Source organism: Triticum urartu, chromosome 5, assembly GCF_003073215.2.
Source record: "Triticum urartu cultivar G1812 chromosome 5, Tu2.1, whole genome shotgun sequence".
Lineage (NCBI taxonomy): Eukaryota > Viridiplantae > Streptophyta > Magnoliopsida > Poales > Poaceae > Triticum > Triticum urartu.
Genome location: NC_053026.1, coordinates 109,653,289 through 109,661,806, shown reverse-complemented (window position 1 = coordinate 109,661,806; position 8,518 = coordinate 109,653,289).

Here is an 8,518-nt window from a genome sequence, read left to right as displayed (position 1 = left end):
GTGGCCGGTCGAACACAAGGCCGTTTCCTCCATTCTGCGGTATGCCAGGCCTCGTTTCCATCGCCTGTTCCGTCCAAGCCCTCCCGATGAACACGACGCATTCCGTTGCCTCCCCATGAACACGACGCATTCCGTTGCCTCCCCATGAACACGACGACGATGCTGTTTCTCCGTTCCGACCCAGCCATGTACACGAGCCCTGGCCGTACGTATGTGCGAGTAGGCGTTCGAGACCCCGCCCGTATGTACATATACGTGGCCATATTTTCTTTCTTGCACCCTGGTCGTTGTACGTACGTGTACATGCTACGTGCACGCCTCTACTATGACACGTGCGCGACTCTACATCGACCAGTATGTACGTACACGTTCGCGACCAGAATGACAACTCTACGTACGCTTCAACCAGGTGGGTCCCGACTGTCAGGCACTTCCTTGCCTGCGAAGATGTAGCTGGTCGGTCCCAGCAGTCAGGGGGCAAATCATTTTGTTTTTTTTGCCCGGACGCACCTCCTTGTGTGCGAAGATGTAGTTGGTGGGTCCCAGCAGTCAGGGGGAAACGTTTTTTCGCGAAATACGGTGGCCCATCCGGTAGGTCCCGCTGTCAGGTGGAGGAATAATTATTTTGCACGTAATAAGGAGGCACTTCCTTGCTGCGGCCGTGGACCCAGCTATCAGCCTTTCCACGTATAGTCCACGTCCGATGGAAGCCGTTCCTTGACCACATTGACCACGCCGTGCCGAGAGCACCAGGGTGGTGGACGACGGCGAGGCCTAGGAAGGGGACGACACGGAGCCGGGGAAGATGCGGCAGTGGATGCCCACGCATAGAGGAGTACGAGGGTTCACTGGTTTGCTGCGGTGTGAGGCTGCCGTCGCTGCAGAATAATAGGGGGTGTGGGTGAGTAGAGGGATGGCCTGGCCAGCGGTGGGAGTAGTAGGGGGCGGTGAGGCCTCCGCCGCATCACAGCTGGCCACGGGAGGCAGGAGCACGAGGCACGACCGGCGTTGGTTTGGGCGGCTGGAGCAAGAAGACCAGAGGTTGAAGAAGCACTACGGCCGTTGGATGGACATTGTACAGTCACTGGAGCTAGAATCGTGCATATTGACTAAGTTGACAAAGCCCTTCGTCCTCGTCAAATTAGTAGGCCCACAAGTCAACCTTCCACCAAGGTGGGTCCCAGCTAGCAGGGGGGTAATCATTTTTTGAGCGTAATGAGGAGGAACTTCCTTGCGTGCGAAGATATAGCTGGTGGGTCCGAGCTGTCAGCGGCGGTATTGTTTTTTTCGCGAAATACAAAGGCCCATTCAGTAGGTCCCTGATGTCAGGGGAGGAATCATTATTTTGCACGTAATAAGGAGGCATTTGCTTGCGTGCAGCCGTGGACCCAGTTGTCGGCCTCTCCACATACAGTCCACTTCAGATGCATGTCGGTCGTTGACCACGTTGACCAGGCCGCACCGAGAGCACCAGGGCAGTGGACGACGGTGAGGCCTAGGAAGGGAACGACACGGAGGCAGGGAAGACTCGGCAGTTGTTTCCCACGCGGAGGAGAGTACGACTGTACGAGGGTTTACTGGTTCGTCTACCGTCGCTGGAGAATAACAGCAGGTGTGGGTGAGTAGAGGGATGGCTAGGCCAGCGATGGAGTATGGTGGGGCGGTGAGGCCTGCGCGGCAGCAGAGCCGGCCGTGGGGAGGTGGGAGCAGGCAGTCCCGCCGGCGCCTGTTTGAGCGGCTGGAGCAGGAAGAGCAGAGATTGAAGAAGCACGACGGCTGTTGGATGGCCATCCAACAGTCACTGCTTGTGCATCAACCTTTTTTTAGGAAAGACTCAAATCTGTGAAAAATAGCATACAACCCATCTGCCATTATTTCTAATATACAACCCATTTGCTAATTATTAAGGTTTTTTTGGAGCCCATATTCTTTTTGTTAGCATTACAACCCATATTGTGGCCACGGTTAAAAAATTATACGAAATTTTGCATATTTCGGTGCGGTCCGAACTCTTTTTAATCCTGAAATTTCGACTCACATTCAAACTGATTAAAATCCAACAAATTCTCCACGCATAAAAATTAATGTAATTTCAAATCTCGAAATGACGAAAAGATATTTGAAACTAATTGCTGGTTTGATGTGTTTTAAAAATGTACAACCCATTTCCCATTACTGATGGGCCATTTTCTCGGCCAGCCGAATGAAAGCTCTCCTCGTCTTGAAAGATTTGCAGCCCAACAGGCCTGACAAAATGACTTACTTGGCAAATCACAAAAAAACTGGGCTGTGGCCGTGGACCCAGCTGTCAGCCTCTCCATGTACAATACTCTTCTGATGGAATGTCGTTAACCACTTTGACCACGTCGCGTCGAGAGCACCAAGGCGGTGTACGACGGCGAGGCCTAGGAAGGGGACGACGCGGAGCCGGGGAAGACGCGGTAGTGGATGCCCACGCGGAGAGGAGTACGAGGGTTCACTGGTTCGGCTGCGGTGTGAGGCTACCGTCGCCGCAGGGCCTGGCTAGTAGTGGGAGTAGTAGGGGCGATGATGCCTCATCGGCAGCACAGCCGGCCACTGGAGGCAGGAGCAGGCGGTCTCCCCGGCGCTGGTTTGGGCGACTGGTGCAAGAAGAGCAGCAATTGAAGAAGCAACAGGACCGTTCAATTCAAATCCAACGGTTACTGCTGCTAGAATCGTTTATTGACTAAGTTGACAAGCCCTGTGTACGCGTCAACTTAGTAGGCCCATAGGTCAGCCTCCCAACCGGTGCGCCCCAGATGTCAGTGGGAGGAATCATTTTTTCGCGTAATAAGGAGGCAGTTGATTGCGTGCGGCCAGGCCAGCGGAGGGAGTAGGGTGGGCCGGGGAAGCCTTTGCGGCATCACAGCGGGACACAAGAGGAGGGAGTAGGCAGTCCCGCCAGCGCTAGTTTAGGAAGATCAGAGATTGAAGAAGCACGTCGGCCGTTGGATGGACATCCAACACTAACTGCTGCTAGGATCGTGTGTTCACTGACAAAGCCTTGTGTAAACAAGCCAGCCTCGAAATCTGTGGCGTGTACGGCCCATTTGCTATTATTTCTATAATTTTTACTCATTTTCTAATTCATACGGAATTTATTGCAGCCCGTTTTCCATTTTTAGAATTGCTGGCCATTTTCTGGTCAGTACCAGGGTCAAAAAATTAACTAAATATGTGGGAAATTTTGAAAATTCGCAAATTTTTGCTGGGGAACGAAATATTATTAATCCAAAAATTAATAGCCATACTAAAACAAATTTAAAAACAAATTAGTACTATGTCATGTTAAATCCTATGAAATACGTATAAGATATTAGTGAAGAACAAAAACAAAAAAAGAAACTTATATCCCATTTGCTATAATTTTTTTGGAATTTTCAACCCCTTTTGATATTACTGTTAACAGACATTAACCATACTCTTATGCCAGGCCGGAATGCATCCCTCCTCGTCTTGAAAGATTTGCAGCCCAGTAATTCGGAGAAAACAAATAGGCCTAGCTTGGGTATTCTTCAAAAAGAAATACTAGGCTACCTATTTTCCCAAGGAACTGGTGCATGAGCATTTAGCTTTATTTATTTATTTACTTATTTATGTTTAGGGGACCATGAGCATGTTCCTGGGCCGGATTCATGTGAGAGCCTCCCTTCCAGTTAATTATGGGCTTCTCTATTGGGCCTTCATCCGTGGGCTGCATGTTATCAACAAGTGGAAAATGTGTTCCGAGTTTCAAAAAAATATGTTCCGTATGATAAATAGTATGCGCTACGTATGGTACGGGGCACTAAAGGATCGAACCATGCAATGACTTCCAAAACATTGTGTTTGTCGTTCTAACAACACATTTATTCAACCAACGGACAAAATATACTACTGATTGTATATTGAAAACAGCAGCAGTAGCAACCAGGGCTGGGGGTGCACCAGAAGCAGTAAGCAGGCCAAAAGAGTGGAGACGCAGCTCTCTCTTCCAAACCAAACATCAGCCATCGTTACAAAAGGGCTACCAAAAAAGAACAAGTGTATGCATCAAACTAAATAAAGATCATACTACACCAAGTGTACGCATCTAACTAACTGGCTCAGTTAGACGTTACTAATTTTTTTTCGAAATGGAGGCAAAAGAATTGCCTCGTCGATTAATTAAGAAGAAGAGAATTGCCTGGTTAATCTACGGAAAACCGGGCTAAAACCGAAGACGTTACTATTTATTAAGCTGCAGTGGAGTCACAGATGGAGAGGAGTGGCAAACTTCACTGGTTCGGGTGCGCGGCAGCACAGCCGTGCTGGTTAGAAGGGAAAACATAAATTGGACACGACATTACTTTTATAAGAGACCTGCGTTTTATACCCCACAGTAGGCATACTAACAAGTTCACACACAAATACAACAGAAAAGGTAAACATTCATATCAAACTCAGGTTCACAGGACACGTTCATATCCAAAGCCAACATTCACAATCAACAACTCAAAAGATTCATATATACACAAGCTCAGCATATCTATGCATCTAAATGATTGATAGATCACACGATAATATTCATACATAATTTACAAAAAGATTCAGATATACGCATGTTCAGTATGTTTATGCATCCAAATGATTGAGATCACAACCAATATGATCCATGGATGAACTTTAATTACCTAGGGTACAGACTGGTAAATGGTGTTCAATCGGAGGTACTTCTTGCTAAAATTAGTTCTTGTACAAGTAAACTTTCGAGTGCATAAGAGGCAGCACAGACAATCTGAACTTTGCTTGTAGGTTTATCCTCAAATAGTGACCTCGTGCCCAGGGAGGTTTGAGCAACTTGGCCACTACTTTCATCCAACTAGTTTACTGGGTCATCTTGGTCTTGTATCTTGCCAAAATTCTACATTGAAGGCGAGAAAGGAGGCGGTTGAGAAAATGAACCACCCAAATTTTTTGTGCAGTTCAACTGAAATGGAGCATCCTTGGCATGCAGACTGATTAAGTGCCAGATGAATATACGCGTCAACCAACTTGTCTGGAATCTTTGGACTCCATGCCATATAGTTCGCTACCATATGTGCCGATAACCAAAAGGCACAAGTTGGGACCAAAGACTGGACTACGTTTTTCTGGGCTATGCAACAAGCAATATTTTTGGCGTTCACTCTCCTAACACTTGGAGTTTGACAATTGGTTGACGCCGGTTGATACTCGAATGAATATAGGCACTTCTTGTCAACGTCGATGCTTGTTTGAGTGAACTTTGGAGTACATAGCAGCAGCATAAGTACCTGTCCATCTGATCATTTTGTGCAGTTCTACTGAAATCACCCGATGTAATGATTTGCCTGTGAGTTCAGGCTCCAAATTACTCCTTTATGAAATCAGCAAACAGTAGCACAATACCAAATTACCAATACATATGACATGCACAATAATAAGGATAAAGACTAGTACCAACCTGTGTGAGGTAGCATATCAATTACTATTTCCTTTGACTGGAAGCCGAGATAAGCCAAGCGACTGACAGCAAAGGAAGAAAGCATGCGGAGTTTAGCAACTGACAGGAAAGGACGGAAGCTGTCGAGGCAATGAAGCACCCAAAGTTTTTGTGCAGTTCCACCAAAATTGAGCATCCCTGTTGGCACATATATTGAGAGAGTGAGATTACTGTAATAGTGGGACTAGTTTATGAAACATACACTAACAAATAGAAGCACCCTCATTATCTTAATGGGTAAAGTTAGCAACATAGTAGTCTTGCTTAAAGAGAGGTATTTGTTTATTTAAATAGTGCCAATTAGCTTAACTCAACACTCAAAGCATTGCCATTTATCATAGGTTGCAAAACTTTAACGTGCAAAGATAAAGGAGTTTCTCATGACAGTAGCACGATACAAATAGAGATGACAACAAACTAATATGGATGAAGGCCTTAGGCCCGTACCAACCTGAGAAAAAAAGCTTATTCATGTAGTCCCATAAGAGATGATAAAGCACTCACTGGAATCACACAATAGTATATATTTTTGTGCACTTCAAATGTATGGTTGAAATCACTCTTTTTTTTGACACCTGAAATAGTAGGAGAGGCTCCTACTGTGTATATTAATTAAAGTATCAAAAAGATCTTACAAGATCATAACCTTACATCCATGGCCATGATATAGAACAGAGTGTAAGTTGGGGTGAGTAAGATAAATGACTACCCTAGGGATGTACAAAGTACTCTAGGAAAGAGGGAACAAACCCTCTGTGTCTCTCCCTGGCCCAATGAGTAAGGAGAGAGAAGTCTTCTTTGAATCTTGTTTCCCACGAGCTGATAGAAGGAGCAATGCCTCGAAAATGTTTATTATTCCTCACTTTCCACAGGCTCCAAGAGGCATACAGGAAAATCTCCATGAACATTGGGTTGTTCCAAGCAGTTTTGGCTTCCTGGATCCAAAATAATCTATCTCCTTGTGTAGACCATTGGATATGTAAAGTGTCCCAACAAGCCTTGCTGAATGGGCAATTAAAGATCATATGCTCAAGAGTTTCCTCGTCATTATTACCGCAGAGGATGCATCCATAGTTGTCTCCAATTTTATAGCTTCTTCTCTTTAGCATATTCCTTGTGTTAAGACGATCAGAGAGAAGTATCCATCCAAAGACTTTGATTTTCATTGTGGCGGAAGATTTCCAGAGCCATTTGTAAGCTTTGTGAGCTGACACGTCTCGAAAATAGAATTTGTAGTAACTTTTGGCCGTGTTGACGTCAGATCCCCAGGCATGGCACCACTGATCCCTCTCAACTTCATCAACCTGGTTACCAACATGTGTTGTGATTTCTGGATATGTCTCAGCTCATCATGGGCTTGCATGGAGAGGGGAAGGTGGAAGGTTTCATTGAGATTTTGGCTCCCAAGGAAGTTTCTAACTGAGATATCTTCAAGTTTGGCGTAGGAAAATGCACGTGGGTGTGATTCTGCCAGTACCTCATCAAGCCAAAGGTCTTTCCACATCAGGACCGTGTTCCCCGAATGAACAACCACATGGGAGATGCCTCGATAAGTCGGAGTAAGTTTGAGAATGTCTTTCCACCAGAATGAACCACACGGGTCTGAGGCATGAGGGATTTTGTCCACATAGTAAGTAGACCAAATCAAGTCCACCCATGGCACATCCCAATGATTGTAGAATTTATGTAGGTATTTCATGAGCAATGCATCACTTTGGGTTTTAATGTCCAGGACCCCGAGGCCACCACAATCTTTAGGGCGGCAAACCATTTGCCAGGAGGCCAGAGAGTTGCACTTGTCTCCGTCATCCGTTTTCTTTGTCCAAAGGGCTTTCCTTCTGATTCTGTCAAGAAGGTCAATGATCTTTGGCGGTAATTTCAGAGTGCACAGCGCAAAGATTATTAAGGACGTGATGACAGAATTCAACAATGATAATTTGCCTGTGTAAGATATCATCAACAAGGTGGAGGAGAGACGTCTTTCAACTGCACAGACTAGAGGCATTAGATCTTGTATCGTTGGTTTCGAAGTACCCATGGGTGGGCCTAGGTAAGTGAATGGTAGTTTTCCTATCACACAGCCAAATATTTGAGCAATATGTTGAGCAGTGGCAGCATCACAATTCAGAGGAACAAGGGTTGACTTGTGGAAGTTGATTTTGAGCCCAATGGAAGTTGCATAATCAGTTAGAATTTGTTTGACTAAAGTAGCTTGATCAGCACAGACCGGTAGTAACATGATTGTATCGTCAGCATACTGTATGACCGGATAGTCTGATTGGTTGGGTCGGTTGAAAGGCAGTTTCATATCATTTCTCCTATAAGAATCATTTATAGCCGCTTGAAGTAGGTCAGCGGCAAGGACAAAAATGAGGGGGACAGGGGATCCCCCTGTCGAACACCACATTTGCAATGGAATTGACGACCTGGCACTCCATTAAGGAGAACAGAGGATTTGCCCGAGGAGAAAATGTCTTTGATCCAGCCCAACCACTTATCATTGAATCCCATGTTCTTCATAATTTAAATCATGGCCTCATGTTCTATGGTATCGAATGCTTTGGCGAAGTCCAACTTAAGCAAAACAATTGGTTGCTAAGAGTTTTGGCATTGATTTATATATATATATATATATATATTCAAATGCCCACGCAAGGCAGTCTTGGATGGACCTCTTTTTCAAAAAACTGTACTGGTTGCGGTGTATGATCTTCAAAATAACTTTTTGCAACCGATTAGCCAGGAGTTTAGTGATGACTTTAAGACAGCAATTAAGAAGAGTGATGGGTCGGAAGTCGTTAACTCCTTGTGGTGCGGCAACTTTGGGAATGAGAGTAATATAACCATCATTAATGCTCTCAAGATTGAGTCCTCCATCAAAGAACTGATCACATAAAGAATAGAAGTCTTCTTTTATTATGTGCCAACAAGATTTGAGGAATGAGCCATTGAATCCATCCGGTCATGGTGCCCTGTCGGCCGACATTTCTTTGATAACAAGATCGATCTCCTGCC